We start from the raw sequence: 22,451 nt of genomic DNA on the forward strand, positions 1-22,451 counted from the left end.
TATTAATTTAATATTCGACATGTGAATATTTTTCAACCAGAACTGCATTCCAACTATAGATTTTTCCGGTTTTCCTCATAGTTTAGGTTTTAAAATGTATATATATTCATTTATTTTAAATTTATGCTGAATGAAAGAGTGCAATTGAAAACATTTCTCACTGCCAATCAGAAGAAAAGCTGATAAAAAGACTGATTGATGATGCATATTGTTGAAATAGCTATCCGAAGAAGAGGCTTTTAGGTTTAAATAAACTGAAAGATTAAAGCAAACAAGCATCAATAAGAGATACAAAATAATTGCTTAACATTTTTATTACTGTTTCAAAATGAACTACTTCAAATGTTGACAACTCCCTAAATATCATATAACAGGTTTATTTTCGCTACTCTCTGGCTGTTATCAAAATAAAACGTTCTGCAAAAATATACATCAAACATTGAAACTGCACAGCTTGATGAATTCATCATTTCTCGATGCTTACCCGCGGGCATCCCTGTTATCATCCACCCAGCCGAGGTGTACAGCTTTCGTGTTTACATATCATCTCCTCTCATCTTACAAGTTTCTTTAGCGCTGCTGACAAACAAAACACAGTACGTACTCGAGCTTATTTTTCTCGTCTCGTGCCGACTGACGGACGCGCACACTTGGAGCAGCTCTCCACCGTTTCTCAACAGCAGCAAACATAACGCCATCGTCCTCAATTTAAGAACACAATATAATGATTCCTTTATTCTTTTCCCCACTCGTTCAGCGTCATTTCTAACAGGCACTCAAGTTTCAAAAGTGCACACGAGCATAAAAGTCAGCCTCTGTTTAGCGCACCTTACCAGCTTCGCCAGCAAAGTTCCAGCCAACCATTGTAACCAGCAGTCCTGAAACGAGAGTCGATTAACCTGGCCGAACCGTGTATCTAGAAGTGACGCACTTCTGGTCCACTTGCAAATCCGACCGAGAGAAACGTGAGAAACTTGCCTAGGGAAGAATTTTATTCCACATTCACAGTTGATGAGTTTGCCTCCGATGGAAAATAAATCTACCGAGACTGGAGTAACACGCAAGCTTTGGTTAGCCCTGGGCTCATAGCAAGAACACGTAGTTTACCGGACTAGCGAGAGAGAACAGAAAACACTAGATACTTCAACTACCTTTGGAGTACTAGGTGTTAGAGGTTAAGATTTCCTTTGTAAGGTGAAAAAATGGCTTCGAAAGGGTAAAGTTTTGATTTCCTCCTAAAGCCGGTAGCCTAAGGCTACTAACGGGGATATTTTCACGGAACGTGCGGCTCTCGGTAACCAGTGGCTTAGTTCCTGCCGGACACTGCGGTACGTGTGACTGCCCAATTGTAGACTGGATTTCCCTGCGGCAGTTCTGCTTCCACCCTCATTTGTGAGCTCGGCATAATTGTCGATGAAAAGCACGTTCTGTTACGCGTTGACGCTCTCGGTTGGTTGTGTAAACTTGCAATCGAAAGGTGCGCTAAGCGCCCCGGGGGGATTGCGTGGCGGGCGCTATCGGACGCTAGTGAATCAGAGTGTCCTCCCACTGCAGAGAAAAGTCCGCTCTTTTTTAAAACGTAAGCGAAAATGTCCGCGAATGAATAGCGCTGCGAATTAAGGGATTGAGCTATTTTTTTTTTTCGCTGGAGTTTATAAGACATACTTTAATGATGACAGTCGAGGCTTTCCGGAACACTCGGTGCGTGACCGGAAAAAGTTGTTTCCACCGAGAGTGGGAGGGACAGCAAGCAAGTGGGCTATACGTGACGAAGACGGTTTTTATGATAATTTCACGCTGAAAGGTTTGATTCATTATGCCGTGCACAGAAGCAAATAGGAAGAATTTATTTATGTTGATGAAACTATTCATGTTAAGTGTAATTTTTAGTATTTCAATAATAAATAAAATGAATGGTCTGTCTCGACAATTCTTTTAAAATAAACTTTATATTGATTGAGCATTGGGTTCAAAAGCTCAACCTGGGTTAGACTTTATCTTACGCATAATCATAAAAACCAAAGTTAATGTTTATACTTTTCTTGCATGGACAAATTTTGACTGCAGTCAATATGGCTCCTGAAAAGTCAACTGTTGAAATGTTTCTGTTGCAAATTGTACCTTTTATTATTGGGTTGAAAATATACGTCTAATTTACATTAAAAATATTAATTTCAGAAGAGCATGTGCTAACTCAAAAATAATACTCGCTCCATCGCAAGACAAGTTTTTGGTTAAAAGGCGACAACAGGTATATGCGGCTAAAGCAGGTATTAGACGACGCAAATATTTGCTATTTTTGGTACGATTTTTATTTGCACAAAATAAAATCTGTATTGAAAAATAGCAAATATTTGCTTAAGAGTTGTGAGTTGTAGCGCACAATGTCTTACGACCAGCGCTGATATTTTCCAACACTTCTGCATGCAAGTGCGCACCATGAACGTACAAATGTACAGAATCTCAAGCTATTGCGGCGGATGACAAACAAAGTTTAGATCAAGAATGTGAGGACACTAGAATGCATTGCATGTCTACAGGGTAAACATCCTCGTGACGAACTTCCCAACAGTGATTCCAGGGCCAATGAGCGTTTGGAGCATATGGAGCTGGTCTATACAGATCTTTGCGAACCGTTTGAAGTGTCCTCTGTTGGTGGATGTCGATTTTTCATTGATGATGCTACCCGGAACGTGTTCATATATAACCTGAAATCGGAACATCAAGCTTTAGCGTACGAAGACTTCGAACCGATGGTTGAACGGCAATCTGGGTGCAAGTTAAAGGTTTCACGCTGTAACAACAAGCAAGAATATGTGAATGGTCGATTCAAGGCAAATTTCTAGCGAGACTGAATAAGTCATCAAAAATTCTGTTTATATACGACTCAGTAAAACATCGTCGCTAAGCGCATGAATCGGACCTTTCTCGAGGAAGTGAGGTGCATGCTAAATGATGCCAAGTTGCCTAAAAGTTCCATAATTGTAGTCCAATGAGGTCCCTGGATGGAAAGACACCAGAAAAGGCGTGGTCAAAAAAGAAACCCTACGTTGGCCACTCGAGGATTTTTTTTTTCTCTTGTAGAACACTGAACCACTGCGACCATTTTTTGAACTATTGTAGTATACTTCAACTTACTCTAAGTGCGTACGAGTAGGTACATCACTATTTGGCGAGTTGATGTCCTCGCTACATTGCACATTTATCCCAGTTGGGCAACGCACTTCGTATGAAGTATATTATCTCACCGGGACTTTTTCTCCAAATTTCAGTAGGTTCTATGTGTCTCTTACTGAAGATACGCAATCTGCGTTGTATTAATACTCGGCATTCGCAGAGTAGATGTTATGAAGTTTCGCTTTCGATGCCACAAAGGCGACATTTATCATCATCAAGTTCGCCTATCTTCTTGAGATGATACTTACTCGGACAGTGCCCTGTAATAGGGCCTGTGAATGTCCTCAGGTCTTTCTTATTTAACCTGAGCAGCACGAGGCTCTTCTCGCGATTTGGCTCTATGAATCTTTTCGATTGTCGTAACCGCTTATGACATCTCAGTTTGCTTTGAACGTCGTTTTCTCCCATTCACCGAGTTCAGCTTTTAGAGCGCTCAGGGAGACTCCACAGAAAGGTTCTGGGCCAACAAAGTTAGTGGTTGACACTTGTCTGGCTAGTCTAGTCGGCCTTCTCGTTTCCTTCGATTCCATGATGACCAGAAACCTAAGGACCAGGACCAGGAAGTATAAGTTAACCTGGTTTTTCATAGCTAACTTTCGGAGCGACATGATGCATTCCCACACTAGTTTAGAGTGGCAGAAAGGAGAATTCAGGGCTTTAAGTGCTGCTTGACTATCACAGAAAGCCACTTCAGGATATTTAAATCCGTAGCCAGCTTGACTCTAAATCGGCGGAATGTGTGTTCGTTGGATATGCTGAGGACACAAAAGGTTACAGATTGAACAACCCGGAGGCCAATTAAGGCGCTATTAGCCGTGGTGTGGCAACACCTGAGCCGGCAGAATCAGTAGAATTTCTGGAGATCGAATTTTTCGATGCGGCAGTCGATGAAGCGTGTGATGATTTCCAGTCTGCTGCACGACCCGAATATGTCAACCAGAACAACCAAGTGATGAGGCGGCAGTAGTAACTGTTGAATCGACTGTAGATGTGAGTAGCAGTTCGGAAGAATTTGAAGATGAAGACGACGAAATTGCGCTCTAATCGCAACTCGAAAGATCGACTGACAAGCAGCTAGAGACGAAAGGCAATGGTCGGGAGTGCCGGCCTCCAGGCAAGTATGCCAAGTTTACTACTTATAGTACGTATATTGGCCAACATGTTTCCGAACAGTGACAAGCGGCACAATAAATGAACGATCCAACCACGTACAACGAGGCGTTGAATAGACCAGACCGAGAGCTGTGGATTTCTGCTACGAGAAAGGAAATCGCTACATTGGAGATCAACTAGACGTGCGTGCTTGCAAACTTGCCCAAAGGCGGGAAAGCGATCAAAAACAAGTGAGTATTTAAGACTATCAGACGGAAAAATTGAACAGTACAAGACCGGCTTAGTCGTCAAGAGTTGTCCGCAACGGCCGGTTATCGACTACGACGAGGTCTATGCACCGGTGGTCCTATATTCTACAATAAGATTCCTGATGGCATTGGCGACAAAGTTCAACCTTGAGATGGACTAAATGGACGAAATCACGGCTTTTCTGCAAGGGAAGCTCAAGAAAGGAAGCTGAAGTAATCTATATGCAGCAGCCAGAAGGATTTGTAATGGACACGACGAAAGTGTGCCGGCTTCGAAAGGCATTGTACGGTCTGAAATAATCCAGCCGAGTTTGGAGCCAGCAGCTGGATGAAGCGTTAAACGAGTTCGGGCTAGAACAATTAAAGGTCGGTGTTGTTCGTCACTATATTTCTGATCTTCACGGCTAGAGGAAAATTAAAGAAACAATTGCAAAAGTTCCTGTGCACTCGGTTCCAGACGAAGGACTTGAGTTGAGTAAAGTTTTGTCTGCGACTCAAAATCAGCGGAAACCGAGAACGTGTTGAGTCGTCCCTCGAGTCTCGACCAACAGAGCTAAACTGAAGAAGTATTAGGCAGATTTAACATGACAAGCTGTCATCCTGTCTCTTCACCATTTGAAGCAAGTAATCCACGATCCAGAAGAAGTGGTGGTAAGCTCTTCGCATAGCAACCACTGTACTGTTTGATCAAATCAAACAAATCTTTCATATCACTATTAGCATTCAAAGTCACGAGACGTACCATACTGCATCCAATTTCGAACACTTAAAAAATCAACGAAAAATGAACTTTCTCATTGATCTTAAAAGTTTAGTATGTTGGTTATTTTGTTTTTGTTGCAATTAAGTGTTGTTTATAGATTCAAACACGTTTTGTACATGAAAACAAGGAATCTCTTAGTTAGATGAGCAACCCGTTTGAATACTGATTGTCACTTTTTCCAACGCCTGCTGATTCCCCGAAAGTGGCTCTACAGCAAAGAGCTATACATCACTGGGTGAAGAACATTCCTTTTATTACACTGGTTATAATAATTCGGTTTTTATTGTAAAGTGTTCGAAGTTTGAGACTTCGAAGTATGAATCAAAACGGTACTTTGCAATACGGATAAACTGAGGCGATTTCTCAAAGCTACCTGGGACCGAGTGATGGACACTCTCGTATTCCTTCAAAAAGCGCAGAGGGTTGCGACAAGCAGATGAAAATTTTGCGAAGGCGGAGGCAATCCACGCGTTCGTATATCTTTGATCCCTGGTAACCGTTGATACTTACATAAGAAAAGAGATCTAACGACAGCTTGAATAGCTGGAATTCGAGACTTCTCAAGATGCTTCGACGATGTACAAAACCCTAATTAGACCGTAGTTCTGTATGGACTTGAAATCATGACGTTACTCACGGAGGACTTGCACGCACTGGTCGAATTTGATTTGAAAGTGTTGTGGAAGAGAAATCGAAACGAGCTACAGGTATTATTTGGAGAGAATTCTGGCACCTGACGTAGGGCCGGGCATGTCACGAGAATGCCGAACGACACTGTGGTAATATCAGTTTCCTTCAAGAGCCCCACCAGCACCAGAAACAGAGGGTTTAGCGTGCAAGATGGTTTGACCAGGTTGTGTGTCACGACGCCTAGGAAAAGGGCGACGAGTAGCCGAGGAACGAGTAAAAGGGGAGAAAAATTCTTGATACGACACGAGTCACCACGGCTCTAGGATGCTGAACAAAAACAACAATAAAGTGAATCGTCGGGGGATTCTTTTCATGCCACGAACCAAGTCCTTGTTCTCCAACTGTTGAATGATCCTACGACGTACTCTACAGTATATTAGAGACAGAAATAGGTATTTCGAATGAGAAAAGCACCAGGATCGGATGGAATTGTGTCTGAATCTGGCCACCAGGATGACAATAAAAGTGAATGTTCAGGGTAGCCATGAAGAGATTCCTGGATAACTGCTTCGTCCTAGGAAGGGAAAACTGACAGAGGCTGGTTTTATTGCCAATGGACGGAAATTTATCCTATATCCATTGGCATATAGACTTATCTGTAGTGATTCATTGGAATATAGAATGGTCTACCGGGGTACCGCAAGGTTCCATCCTGGGTCCATTGATGTGGAAAAGCATGTATTGAAGTGTGGTAAAATCAAATTTCTCTTGGATTTGCGGACATCATAACCCCGGAGGTCTACGGTAAGTCTTTTGAAGAGGTTGATTTAATGGCTTCGCATTCTATAGGTGTCGTCGCCTGTCTCCTCCCACGCAGGGTATATCAGCGGCATACTGTTCTATTTGTGACCTGTGTGCGATCGAAACATTCAATCAACGTTCTTCCACAAGAGTTTACGAAGCTTTTATGTTAAACGCGTCAATAGTTAAGATCCCGAAATTTGTAACAGAGAGAAATTGAAGTTTTATGATTAATAGTGTTGTGAAAATTTGTTAGAAATGAATGCTCAAAACTATCAATGTCAATATCGCACGCTAGCCTGAGGGGCTAATAATGATGTCGGTCAACTAGATTACTTGAGAGAGAGAGAGAGAAAGTTTTCGATATTGTTTTTGGCACATTTTGCATGCTGTAAGATAAGTACAACGATACACCGTATCACAGTGCGGAATCGAGAAAATTGCAAGCTCGAGAAGACCCTCGACCTGATCGTTAATCGAACCCGATATCACAACCGTGTGTGAGAGCTAACCGATCGACGGAGAAGACCAACGGTGCGCTTACGCCTGTAGAACGATGCTGGAGCGTTTCAAAGAGGGACTCTTTCCTCGCTACGAGCTTAGTCCTTGTCCTCCGGCACTCGAGTGTCACGTTCGGCGTTCCAGTATCTCAGACACAGACCAGGGATGGCCGAACATCCAATTCGTGACCGACGACAGCCGTGTCGAGATTGAGGGAGAGGTAAGGATTACGAATGAGGAACTCATCGTGATTGCCAACTACCAAAAGGTGAGCGAGGCACCGGAACAGGATAGAATCCCTAACCTGGCAATCAGCCTGGTGATAAAAACGCCCCCCGGGCTGTTTCGGGCAGTCATTCAGAGGTGCCTGGATGACTGCCTCTTCCTAGAGAGGTGGTAGTGGCAGAGATTGGTCTTACTGCCGAAGGCAGGGAAACCACCAGGGTACCCATCAGTATACAGGCCTATCTAGCCGCTGGACACTACGGGCAAGGTGCTTTGTAGGATTATCCTCACGGAGGGTGTAAACGGTCTGGCAAGTAATCAGTTCGGTTTCCGGAAGGGTAGGTTTACGCTGGATGCTAGCCTATCCGTCACCAAGACGGCAAAGGTAGCACTCCAGCGCAAAAGAAGGGGCATACGCTTTGCTCCATCGTCACGCTTGACGTGAAGAATGCGTTAATTATCGCCAGTTGGGACTCCGAAGCGCTTGCGCTCGGGGGCATTCGTGCACCACTGTTTACAACACGGAGAAGGGTCAAAAGTGCATCACAATTACCGCAGGAGCTCCGCAAGGTTCTATTCTGGGACCGGTGTTGTGGAATGCCACGTATGACGAGGTGTTGAAACTCAAGTTCCCTGTAGGGATTGTGATCGTCGATTCAACAGACGAAATAACGCTAGAAGTCTACGGCGAGTCGAGCGAGAAGGACGAGTCGAAGACTGGATGCACTCCAGGAAACTGGAGTTGGCGCACCATAAGATGGAAGTCACGGTTGTGAATAACCGCAAATCAGAGCAACAGGCAGCAACAGTGGTCGTGGTCGGAGACTGCACCATTACCTCAAAGCGATCTTCGAAGGTCTGGGTTGTTATGGTTGACGATAAGCTCACATTTAAGAGTTACGTTAACTATACTTGCAAAAGGGCTTTAACGGCTATTGCAGCACTATCTGGAATTAAGTCGAATAGCTCAGCGGAGCAATTCTCGCTGAAACTAGGCCGCTAGGTGCACAAGGTCTTTCAAATTTGATATAAATGCACATAGTTATTAGAAATAGAGAAAAAATGATAATGCCATTTTTGTTTGATCGAATTTGTTGACTCCTTGGTCACCAAGGGGCGAAACAGGTTTCAGAAAAGTTGAAATTTTAGCAATTCTTGATGTATTATTTGAGCTATATCTCTAGAATTCGTAATGTAAAGTACTACAAGTAGCACTTTTCTGTAAAGAAGAATGATAGAGCTTTAATTTGAAGTGATCAGAATTCAGGCCGCCATCTTAAATTTGGCCGCCATCTTGGATTATATCAGAAAAATGCAATTTTGACTGTGTTCGCAACTATCGATTTTCGATCTGAGACCAACATTGGAAAGCTGAGAAAAAATGCTATAAGATGCAAGAAAAAAATTTGGTGAGCATCAGTGTTAACCTATCAATTGAAGCTATTTTCCAAGCTGAGTTTCAAAATATTCATCGTACATCGCGCGATCAACGTAGTAACCTGTCTACTGAGACCAAGTGGGTGCACATTTTATGTCCATATATGTCCATATATCATAATCGATTGATGCTACAACTAGTACGCCACTACTGTTTTTTTTTTAAGTTTAGTGAGAATAATGAGTACAACACTAGCATGTGTGATACTAACAAAGCGATAGGTTTTTCAATACTGAGCAGTTTCTCAAAAAATGTCCCAGTTTTAATATTCTATATAAATTGTCATTTTTAATCGGGCTGAAACTCTGCATAGACGTTGCTATAGGCAAAAGATGCCATTCTGTGATAATGGTTTAATATTTTGCAACAGGACTCATTTTTGAAAAGCTTTCGAAAAATGCTATTTTTGGGAAGGTATTGTAATTACAAATATTTTCTGGGCCATAACGGTTTGTTTGATCGGTATGACGTCTTCGGTAAAGTTGTAGTTAATATTTTTGTCTCTCCGAAAAAATATACACTTCAAAATGATTTTTTTATTGAAAAAAAGGTAAGAGAAAAATGTAAATTTACCGTCAGGTTTGAGCTATTATCGCCCGGGGGGGCCAATGAAGACATAGAGAACTAATCTTTTGCAGGAAGATAATCTGCATTATGAAAAACCACCATGCAAAAATTCAACGCTCTAGGACAGCATTCACCCCCCGGGCGATAATAGGTAAAATCTGACGATAATAGAGCCGATATCTATCTTAAAAGCTCATTTTTTTAAAATCTATTTTTTTATAAGAACTACAAAAAATTACTGAAACAATGCAACCAAAAAAAAGTTATAGAGTGTATTTTTTTTTCGGAAAGACAAAAGAAATATCTACAACTTTATCGAAGACGTCATACCGATCAAACAAACCGTTATGGCCCTAAAAATATTTGTAACCATAAATACCTTCCCAAAATAGCATTTTCAGTAGCTTCTCAAAAATGATTCGTGATCCAAAAAATTAAACCAATAGCGTAAAATGTAAAATGACATTTTTTGCCTATAGAAACATCTATGCAAAGTTTCAGCCAAATTAAAAATGACAATTTAAATGAAATATTAAAACTGGGACATTTTTTTGGAAATGCTCAGTATTAAAAAACCTATCACTTTGTTAGAATCACACATGCTAGTGTTGTACTCATTATTCTCACTAAACTTAAAAAAAAAACAGTAGTGGCGTACTAGTTGTAGCATCAATCGATTATGATATATGGACATATATGGACATAACATGTGCATCCACTTGGTCTCAGTAGACAGGTTACTACGTTGATCGCGCGATGTACGATGAATATTTTGAAACTCAGCTTCGAAAATCGCTTCAATTGATAGGTTAACACTGATGCTCACCAAATTTTTTTCTTGCATCTTATAGCATTTTTTCTCAGCTTTCCAATGTTGGTCTCAGATCGAAAATCTATAGTTGCGAACACAGTCAAAATTGCATTTTTTTGATATAATCCAAGATGGCGGCCAAATTCAAGATGGCGGCCTAAATTTTTATCACTTCTAATGAAAGTCCTGCCATTCTTCTTTACAGAAAAGTGCTACTTATAGTACTTTACATTACGAATTCTAGAGATATAGCTCAAATAATACATCAAGAATTGCTGAAATTTCAACTTTCCTGAAAACTGTTTCGCCCCTTGGTGACCAAGGGGTCAACAAATTTGATCAAACAAAAATGGCATCATCATTTTTTCTCTATTTCTAATAACTATGTGCATTTATATCAAATTTGAAAGGCCTTGTGCACCTAGTGGCCTAGTTTCAGCGAGAATCGCTCAGCGGTGAATGGCAGCAAGCGTAAACTTCTTGCCTGCATGGTTTGTGTGGTCCAAAGCGCTAGGTACTAACAGCTATTGTGGTAAATTGGAAAGTACCTACAGGCTCATGTGCCTGAGGGTTGCGAGTGCGTTTCCTACAGTCTGCGTCCTTTCTATTTTGATGCCTATCAGCATATCCGTTAGGGAGGACGTAGAATGTTTCGATCATCGTGACACAAGAGGCATTCAAGGTACAAGAAGATCATTCTCGAAGATCAGATGATAGCAGGAATGGTCCAATTTCGCGAAAGGTAGATGGATACACCGACTTATTCCGGTGGTATCCGGATGGGTCGGGAGGCAGATCCTATCAGATCATGGTTGCTTCAGGCAGTATCTACATAGGTTCGGGCATGCGGTGCCCTCCATGTGCCCCGAGTGCGTGGATGCGGAAGGACCTATTATGCATGTCTTCTTCGTAAGTCCTCGTTTTGGACGTGCGCGGAGTGATATGATGGTAGTGAGTGGGCCAGACACTACTCCGCTCAATCTAGTCCGGAGGATGTGTGAAGACCAGAACATGCGGAGGGCGGTTTGTGCAGCCTCTTCTCAAATAGTCCTAGAGTTGCAAAGCAGGCGACAGGTTGACCACCGACACACCAGTGTTAGCTAACTGCCAGTCTTCAGGTTAGCTAGCTTATCAGCTAGGATACTTGACAGAAGCAGGAGGTTGCACAAAGCATAACAGTCGCTCCCTGTAGCAATGCCGAGCGGTCGTCCCAGGGAGTATTATGGGCTGGAGACTTTTTTAGTGGGTCGAACCGGACACTACATGAAGTTGTTCTCTCAGGTATTTGGCAGCAAATTTTCCCTATACCTGAAATAAAAAAAAAGAGGGAATCAACATTTTTGGCCCCAAAAACTTCCACATATCTCATTTGGTTCTATCTATTAGTTTCCGAGTAATACAGGAATTAGTGTTAGATTTGTATAGGAGCCATTCCAGAGCATGGAGGAGTGCTAATCTATTACAGAAATTGCTCCTAGAGCCTCCACATACCAAATTTGGTTTCATATTTCTGAGTTTTGCAGAAATTTGTGTTTCGAATACATGGGACCTCTGCCTTCCATAGGAGGGAGGGGTCTCAAACCATCATGGGAACCTTTCCCGGCCCCCAAATCTCCTACATACAAATTTGCATATCGATCGTAGTTTCCAACACAGACAGACAGACAGGACTTCATTTTTATATGTTTAAATAATTATAATTTCGTGATAAATATGCATACCAAAAATAATTAGTTCGTTTTTTCCGCGTTAGGTATTTTCATCACTCCGAGCAATTTTTGGATATTTTGTGACAAGATTACATCGTTACTCTGTCTCAAAACATTATTTTTCATATCATTTCATATCAATTTGTTCAGCTTTAATCAAAATGAAAATGGAATCACTTCCAACCCCTAGAAGAACGCAACATGACTTCCGAAACAAGCCAAAGCCAGTAGCAGTTGATTAATGACTCTGCAACAATTCAGCCGACTGGCAAATCCAGAGATAGCCTAAACTTCGCTGCGCTCAATGTCAGTGGCCACAATTAAACTGGCACCAGTCAGGTGGAATGAAAATGCTATCAGACTAACGTTCCGCTTCTGTTCGTAGTTAGAACGGCTGCTTCGAGATACTAGAATTGATCGGAGAGTTGATCCGAGCAGTTTTCCGAAATCTGTAAACACAGTACATCTACCAAACATGACTTCTGGGCAAATTGAGTCTCGCTCGGTTTGTTTATATTTGCAGATTGGTTCCATTTCTTCATCCATATAGAATTGACTGTCAGTAGGATTTTTATTTTGGTATGGAAGCGCCATCGAAGCTCAAATTGAATCGCCAAAGACGGTTCTACGAATTGGTCAGACGAATGATATGAAATTTTTGTATCGTTTCACAAGCGCATCCAAAAGCATTTCTTTCCTCGAAGAAAAAAAAACGTTTCATTGCGCAAAAGTATCCTTGTTAAAGTGAAATAAGGTAGTTGTATTTTATGAAAGCATACACCCGACAAATGAACATCCGGGTAGAGCGCGGACAGAAATTTATAACGATATTTCGCTCTCAATTCAATTACAGTACCGTTTACTGGTGCAATTGCGCTTGTTTTTTTTTGCTCGTTGTTTTTTTTTTTTTTGCTCCCTTGTCTGGACCACTTTCATACTTCTCTTATGGTGGTCACTAGTCGTGAGTCGATGTTGATAGTTTACGTCGATGAAACTTCAACTTGGAGATAACCGAAGGATAAGATAATTACTGTTTAATATACATTATGTAATTTTGAACCGTTTTTTTAGATTACTTAGTACGAAGTTAAAAATTAGACAAAGACCCTCACTAAACAGCACTTACCGGGGCGCGACGTTCATTATTTTTGTTACAATTTTTCCGTGCAGTGCATTTAATTTTGCATCCCGACCCTGCTGATGATGCCACACTGTTGGAGCATAAACTGCTGTGCGGAAGCACTATGAAACACGGTACGGCAGCAGCTTCCTGTCGCCAATTTGCGTGAATGAACATTTTAAAACGCAGTGAAACAGTCACGCTGTTCTCACTTGGCGAGGATGGGAAGTGCGCCACGAATCAGAAGGAAGAAGGCCCATAAAGAGCCGACTTTGTCAAAAACAGTAAGAAACTCGCAAAAAATCTCGGCATTTTCAACTCAATTCCATTGTCGATGACTATCAGGTGAATAAATTCGGACATTTTTTTTTTTTCATTTCGTCAATGTTATACAAGTAAAATGATTTCACACATTCTATCAACCCAGTTACGAATATCAACAGAAACGTTCCGTAAACTGCTCGCTGAAAATATTACGTCTGATAGCTTGATTTTAGTGCACTGTTTGGCAATAAATTAGTGATTATATTTAACAACCACGACTTGTGTCATTAATAAAACAACGAGTGAGTATGCATTGCACCCAGAGAGCGCCGAGAGTAAGCAAGTTCAACTTTCAGGGATACAGTAAAGATTCGCAGCTCAGCGATCCGTTTAAAGTAACCCAACCGAATCGCACGCAAGCCTTGAACTCTGCACCCACTCCGGTGGTGGTGGGTTCGCTTGCATCGTTATTGTGTTAGCCTGCCAGCTCGTACCGAGCTCACATATAATTCATACTCGCAGCACGAGTTGTTTACCTTCCAGCGGGGTCCTAGGATTAATTATTCAGAGGGACCAATTGTTTGTCACCGCAGAAACCCGTTCGCTGGCAGGTTTAGTTCGAGTGCTAAACTGCAAAATACGCTACACCTTCCTCCCCGCACTGGTATCAGCTTCGGCACTAATCGTCAAAGCCTGGTTGAACAACAGGAGGAGTCACTAAACCTACCGTCGGAAAGTACATAATGCTTCCGAGGTCATTCAGTGATCCCCGGATCTGGAAATATTAACGCTAGCATCCGTGCAATCAAGCGCAGTCGGGGGAAACCGGAGAAAGCAACAGTGAGAAAGCGGCACTCACGCCATTTTTTGTTCACATCGACTCGGCATGCAAAATAACATGCAAAGCTTTCTGGATTTCTATATTGAGCCAAGGGCGTTTCGGAAATTGGCAGGCGGTCGATAGCATGAAGTGGATCTGGAAGAGGGGTTGTTGTACTGAAACTAGGTCAAGGCCACCGGCCTGAAGCCAAGGCACGAAGGCAGGGAAGCAGGATAAATCGAAAACAAAACCGTGAGGCAAAGCGGAAGTACAAACATCAGCTACAAACTGCCACGAGCGTGCGGAGGGGAAAAATCGAAAACGCGATGCACAAGGGATACCGCAGGCAATACGAAAATTCACGGCCAGATGGAGGAATAGTGGAAGATTTAGGGGGGGAAATGGTACTCAACGCAATGACGTTTATTTCCTGTCCTGATATATGGGGCTACAAATCTAAGTTCAACGATATTTGCAATCAAATATGGCGTCCGATGGTTGAACTCATCGCATAATAACCGACACAGAATGGATATTTTCGGAATAAGAATCTCTGGAAGCGAATAGAATGCGCCATTTGTCACCATTTTGAAATCACTGAAGACGAATGATGGTTCAACGTAGTGCAACATATTTTCGAAACCAGGTAAATTTCTATTTATATAAATAACGGCCTTCGACGTCACTCTCTATCTCTCTTTCAAGGTTCGCTATTGGTTATTCATGAGTTTGACATTCTCTTTAGAGATAAAAAACTCGCATACATGGAAAATAAAGGAATGAATATTTATGGCATTGCGGCTAGTTCTAGAATCAATATTAAGTCTCGTAAAATTTCATATAATTAAGCACTTTATGCAATAAGTTTCGCAGTTTTGAAATTTCTACCTGCAGAAATTATAACTGTTTCTAAAGTACACAAAATGTCTTCCGTACCCCTCGTCATCGTCGGGAAAATTTGACGTCGGATATCGACTTTATGCTCTTGTGCATAGTCCAAAAATTTATTTATAATCCATAAATATTATCTAGCTAAAAGGGGGGGAATCAATGATAACCTTCAACTTTCAGTTTCATTTTTTCATATTTCATTTCTTGGCAGTGGCTGTTTACAACCCAATGAGATTTGCTCTTTGAATCCTGAGAACCTGACCTAACTAGGAGCGTGTCGGTGCAGGTACCTGATCACCCAACAATAGTGGTCATTGTATTTTACAAGAGGACACGTATTGACACGTATTGACACGTATTGACTCGTAAATATTGCAAAAGTTAACTTCGAGGGACAACGTTATTCTAATTCCTCAAAAATAATCCTTGTTCAAAAAACTGTGTTAAGGACAAATGAAAGCAGTTCCATGCCAAATGAATTATTTTTCATTTGAATTGAACTTTGCACACGCATTTGGCTATGCAAACTGAGTATTTCCCGCGGGTGGAGGAATTTCCAAGACTCAAGACTTATTTACTGGAAAGGCGTATGCATTTTGGCATAGGTTTTGTTGAAAGCATTTTAGCTCGGAAACCATTGCACAGTGCACAGTGGTCCAATAAGGCAAAAAGTGGAACTTAATTCCATAGCACCTTTTACATTCATCCTATCTTAATAGTGTCTTCTTAACAATTGTTTGTATAAATGACCCGCATAATTGCAAATTGTCAAAAAATTTGAAAAGTTTACTATACTAAAAATAAAAAACTCTTGGGTTAGGAGATAGAGGAATGGTTTATTCAGAAAAGTTGTTGAAAATTCAAAAATATGAAACTTTGTTTAACAAATGAAAATCTTATCTTTTTTGGTACAAAGTTATAAATTATGTTATATGGAACTTACTTAAAAGTTATTTTTTTGGACTTGACTTGTCTTAGTTGCACTTTACACGAAAGTGTTGTTTGGAGAAGTTATAAGGGCGCACAAAACACACATTTTTGCCAAAGGCCATATTTCTCCAGGGGGTTAAAAAGGGGCAAGTGGAATCATGTTGTCAATACTTTTCCTTGAAGTTAAGCTGTATAGCGCCGTTCTTTTGTCCCAATCCACCCATATTAGAGTACGGCGAGCATATGTCACAGAAAGTTTTCATATATAAGTAATACTAACTTTTTTATGTTAAGAGATACCGAAATGACTTATTCGGCAAAGTTTTAGAACGTGCAAAAATATGAAACTTGGCTGAAGAAACAAAATTCCTATCTTCATTGGGCACAGAGTATTTTCTGTAAAAGTTACTTAAATGATAGTTTTTTGTACACGCAAAACTTTTCCTTATTACTTTAGAAGCAATAACGCAAAATTCCCTTTTGGGTAACAAATCCATTGCTCAAAAGGCAATAAAATTCTTCCCCAGTGAAGTAACAACACATACTGTCATGTATTTAGCACGTGTTACGGGAGTACGACTATCTAATAATGGTCGTTTCAACCACATACAAAATTTTTTCTGTCGAAAAATGCTCCCTTTCCGTCTCAAGTAAAAAAAAATCACACACAGTCGCATATGTTGCACATGTTAGGCCTCTGCTAGGCTGAATGCCAACGCGAGCGATCGGGTGAGATTCTTGCCGCAGGTAAATAAACAGCCGTAAGGAAAGCTGTTCATTAGCCTACGGCAAAAATCTCGCCCCATCACTCGTGTTGGCGTTCAGCCTGGCAGAAGCCTTATAAGTTTCTTCAATCTACAATTCATCCGGTGTGCGTGTATTAGTTCGCTCGTTGTATGCATACGGAGTAGAGAAAAAATATGACAAGAGCTGCCAAGCAGCATTTTCCCCGTCATAGAGTATGCAAACGTTGATGATTTCAAAGACTTAAAATGCGCCTTAAAATGACATCACGATCTGTAAACTGCGTTAGAGAAAAACAAAAACATTCGCTTTCTTGCAAGCTATCTACAGCACATAATCATTGGTTCATGGAAACTCATTTGGACCTGTTTGAAAATTCAAAACTCGTGCCCATCCAGAACAATATTCGCAAATTCGGCAACTCTGGTCAGACAGCATTACATATTTCCATTTCAAGTAAACACTGGGGGACGAAACGAATATGTTTCTAATTAGACATTTGAGGTTGACGGTTGAGATTCTGATTATGTGTGGATGGAGGGGACAAAAATGAACCAGATCGTTGCATCAATACAAATGCAACGAGAGAAGTCTTGCTAACACATGCATTGCGGTACTTGGCTGTATGTTCTCCTACAGAAACAGCGTGTGGCCGTCATAATTTGCTTACTTTTTGTTTGTTACTTTTTGTGTATAATGCGCAGTCATAAGACACAAAAAGTAATAAAAAATTGCCCTAAAGTAATAAAATGTTTCCCGTTTGCGTTGGGTGTACTTAACCTAAATAAAACACGTTTTTGTCGAAGGCCACACGTGGATTGGGACGGATCAAACTTATAACAGCTTTGAACACTCGAGCTCAACTTTGAGAAAAAGTATTGACATCATGATTCCACTTACCCCTTTTTACTTTAAACGTTTTGAAAATTATCGAAAAAATAAGCTTAAGCATGCTATAACTTTGTGAGAAAAGGTCCTGCAGAGGTGTGGCCTTCAACAAAAACGTGTGTTTTGTATGCCCAAATGCTTCTTTAGTACAACGTTTTCTTGTAAAATGTAGCCAACAACAGTTAAGTGCAAAAATAAACTTTCAGATAACTTTTACAGAAAATACTGTGTAACTCTGTACCCAATAAAGATAAGAGTTGTGTTTGTTCAGCAAAGACTCATATTTCTGCACGTTCGAAAACTTTGCCTGATTATCCATTTCTCTATCTCCTAACAAAAAAAAAAGTATTTATGCTCGCCGTACTCTAATATGGGTTGATTGGGACAGATGGAACCTGAAGAAGTTTTTGGTACTTTAGTTTAACTTCAAGGAAAAGTATTGACATCATGATTCCACTTGCCCCTTTTTAACCTATACGTTCTTGAAGTTATCGAAAAAATAAGCTAAAATATTATATAACTTTGTAAGGAAATGTTCTGGAGATATATGGCCTTTGGCAAAAATGTATGTTTTGTGTGCTCTAACAATTCCTCTGAACAATACTTTCGTGTAAAATGCAACCAACAATAACTTATACTTTATAACTTTGGACCAAAAAAAAAGATAGGATTTTCATTTGTTCAACAAAGTTTCATATTTTTAAATCTTCTACAACTTTGCTGAATAAACTATTCTTCTTTCTCTTAACACAAAAAAAATAGTTTTTTTTTTGACGTAGGACTACGTCTTTGTTTTCTATACTAGATTACACTTTGTGAAATTGAAAATGAAACTGGCAAATGTTGCGTCAGATTTCAAACGATTATAGTAAGCGAACGACTTAATGCACCTTACTCATTTATGTATCGGTGGATTGATGAAATGTGTAACAATTTGTTGATATTATGTTCAACATTGTTGCTTTACTGCTTAATGGTGGAAAAAGGTGAAAAGTTCCAAGGTCAAACTTTCCCATACATTTCCCTCGTTATTGGCTTGCTTCCCGAGCACAGATAACAATAACATGGACGAAATAAAGTCCACTGCCTACATATTTTGGCTCAACACAGTGTTTTGGTTTGTTTGTCTTTGTCTAAGCTGCGTGGCCACGCCCTAATGGCAAAAATCTAATCTACAGTTTAGTTTGTTAGGGCATCTTCAGCGGTGGTCCAAATCGTTGTTTTGTTCTATTTTTTTGGAACAAACTCAAATTCATTGCTGCACCGGTGGTGTAAATTTTGTTTTATACCAGATCTAAATTGAAAAAAATTGAAACTGGTATACGTTTTGATATAAATTTTTTTTTATTCTCACTTATTTTCCGTCGGTCTAGTTCCGCCACTGTTGTGGCCAATCACCGACGCCCAGGGAGGCGACTCCACACCCAGGACCCTAACTCACGACCCGTTTATTAACGAACCGGCGCCAACGGCTTTACTTCCTCATGCGAAGGCGTGATCCCAGAGATTTTTCGCCTCAGAAAATCTCCCGGTGTCGGCTAGGATTGAATCTAGACCAGTTGGGTTGGTTGTGAGTGGATCACGCCACCTCACAACCATCGACACCTATGTCGGCGGTGGGATTCGAACCCAGGCGTCGAGCGTGGTTGGCGGAGACGTTACCAACCACACTAGGCCCCCGCTCTAATTTTGATATATTTTTGTCACTTTTTGGAACAAGAAATAGATCGTTCTAAAACCCTTTGTACGCTACCAATAGGTGGGTAAAATGTCATATTAATTGAATACCTCATTTTTTGCTATTTACATATAAGCATTTTGCCTGAGTTGGGGATAAATAAAACAAAGATTTTTCATGATTATTCACAATTCATTTTTGTGGTTCTTCTGAAGAAAAAAATGAACATGTTTGTCGTTCTTGACTTCAAGGAAACTGACTAGCAAAAGGGAGAATTCTGGAAGACCATAACCGTAGGTTCAACTACTTGGTTTGCAACCATCAGCCACCAGGAAGCCAAATATGTTGGCTATTCGTTAATCGCCCTAATTGTAGTGGGACTAGAAAAGGCCTCAAGAGGCAAGGAAAATGTTTTTCGAAGACACCGAACTGAAAGCGTTCAAAATGCAGGAGTGGCATTGTGCAGCTCGAATCGAACGATTTTCGCTATTTTCGAGCACGTCACATACTGCCAGTTTTGCTCTAAGCTCGAAAGGGAAAGTCGAAAAAAAAATACGGAAAACGAAACATAACGCCCACCAGCGATCATTTAGTTTTGTTCGAGTTACTCGAAACTAAATGCGCAATGTCACCCCAGGCTTGTTTCAATATCCTCAACACCGAACCCAAGTTTAAAGAACTGCAAGATTCTGAAAGATTGATGACATGAAAACGGAAGATGAACATCTACGCGATCAAACATTTTTCGCTATCCTCCGAAGCCCTACTTGTAGCAGAAATTTTTCGATCATACCATTCCATCCTGAGAAATATTACTGACGCTCGGGTCAAACCGTCAAATATATAAAGTCTTGTGGATTTAAAGTGTATTGCCAAAGTAATCGTTAAATGTGCGTGAAACTTATCGAAATTCCGTTTGTTAAATACACTAAGGTCGCTTTTTACGCGTTTTTTTACGCGGTTTTGTTTTACGCGGCTTTTTTCACGCATATTCCGGAATTTACGCGTTTTTTTACGCGGATTCCGGAATTTACGCGGTTTTTTTTACGCAGATTCCGGAATTTACTCGGTTTTTTTTACGTGGCATGTATCCCCCGCGTAATAAGCGACTTTAGTGTATTAAATGCTTTTTATTATGACAAGTCTCATAAACTGATAGCATGGGGTTATTGAATTGTTGACAGTGTGACAGATGTCAGCGGTTTAAAACAAGAAGATATACAACACCGGTGCGGAGAACGAAAAGTTGATCTATATAAGCTGGTTCTATTCAGTTTTCGCTGGTGTAAATCTAGTATAAAGTTGTTTCAAAAATAGACCACCGCTGAAGATGCCCTTACACAATAGCGACTGGAGTACAACTGCTAGAGGTACGCGACATTGAGAAATGAGAGCTGCACACGAGTCAACTTCCAGATACTAGCAATTTAAATCTGTAGCGGCCGTCTAATTTACTGAATGTGAAACAGCACAGCTCGTGTTTTCAGTGTCAACAAAGCAAGCATTTGAAGACTTTATGACTCAATCATGAAGCACTTATAGTGTGCGTAGTTCTACGTCAGTCTTGAATACAACATCCTACTTTTTTCCAGTTTGAGCTCTAGAGCAACTCTTTTTTTCACTTCTGAAGAGTAGATATCAACACAAATTTGCCCGAGACCTCAAACTAGAAATAAAATCAATTTTGGGGCCCCCAACTTAAGTCGCAAGTGCGCAAGGTCTTCAAAGACTTAAATAAATAATTTCCGCTAAGCAAAGATAGAAGCGACGATCCTGGTAAACAATTACTCAGCGGCTTTTTGACGCACTGCTGAGCTGACTAGTGCCCTCGAAATTCACACTAACGGTTAAAAAGCTATGGTCGATCATTTTTTTTCACTTTGAATTCCAGGGAATTCCGCAAAACTCAAAATAATTGCCTTAGAAAGATTATAGCTTTTCCTTTGAATTTTCGTACCCCTAGTTTGCCTGAAAGTGGGTCGGTTCGACGCGGTGTAATTACTTGTCGGGTTCGTTTATGATGATGGCTTAAGGAAAAACTTTTTTAAGTCTCTGAAACATGTATCTTTTTCATGGGCACCAAAATTCACAGGAATGGTTAAAAAGTTAACTTTTTTTCAGCGAAACCTGAGTTTACACCCAACACAAACGGGGAACATTTTGTTACTTTGGTGCAACACTTTATTTCTTATTGTGTATTAGACCACGCATTATACACAAAGAGTAATAACCAAAAAGTAACAAAAATTATGCCGACCACACGCTTGTATGTGTTTCTGCAGGAGAACATACAGCCAAGAACCGAAATGCATGTGTTAGCAAGACTTCACTCGCTGCATTCATATTGATGCAACGATCGGGTTCATTTCTTTCCCCTTATAGACCATCGCACGGTGACGTCACGCACCTGAGTTTGACAGCTACTGGTGACTTTGTTTAGCTTCGCGTGGTGCAGTTTTGTTCTCAATTATAGCAGATCATTTTAATTGAGACCAAAATGCCCTTTTAATGTTGGGCGTGAGGTGCCAGTACACTAAGAACAACTATAAATTGAGCAGCGTTTCCAATACGCACACGATTGCTCCATCAAAAAAAAGCACAAAATCGAAAACGTAAACAAAGTTACCACTAACTGTCAGAAAAGTGAGGTATTAGAGATTCGGTGAGATAGGCTATTCACACATAATAGGAATCTCACCCATCAACCTCAAATGTCTAATTAGAAACACCACTATTTCGTTCCCCGGTGTTTACTTGAAGTGAAAATAGGCAATACCGTGAGCCCAAAGTTTCGAATGTTGTTCAGGATGGGCACCAGTTTTGTATCTTCAAACAGGTCCAAATCAGTTTCTATGAAGCACTTTCATTGCGTGTTTTAGATAGCTTGCATATAGGCAAATGTGTGTGTTTTTATCTGACACAGTTTACAAATCGTGATGTGATACCATGACGCATTTGAAGTCTTTGAAATCATCAACGTTTGCATACTGTATGACAGGAAAAAATGCTGCTTGGCAACTCTTGTCATATTATTTCTTTATTCCGTATGCGTACAACAAACTAATACACGCACACCGGATGAATTGGAGATAGAAGGAACGGCTTGAGTTGCGATGACGGTTTGTCTTGCCGT

The 22,451-nt window shown here is 40.6% G+C and overlaps 1 long non-coding RNA gene across 1 annotated transcript; it reads right to left on the reverse strand.

Moving 5' to 3' along the window:
- Positions 1-282: 282 nt before the first annotated feature.
- On the reverse strand, positions 283-8,589 carry LOC129718221 (uncharacterized). The gene is made up of 2 exons (XR_008726829.1): positions 485-8,589; positions 283-417 (listed from the first exon to the last, which is right to left on the reverse strand). It is a non-coding gene; the product is annotated as an uncharacterized LOC129718221 (long non-coding RNA).
- Positions 8,590-22,451: the final 13,862 nt, after the last annotated feature.

This window comes from Wyeomyia smithii, chromosome 1 (assembly GCF_029784165.1).
Source record: "Wyeomyia smithii strain HCP4-BCI-WySm-NY-G18 chromosome 1, ASM2978416v1, whole genome shotgun sequence".
NCBI lineage: Eukaryota > Metazoa > Arthropoda > Insecta > Diptera > Culicidae > Wyeomyia > Wyeomyia smithii.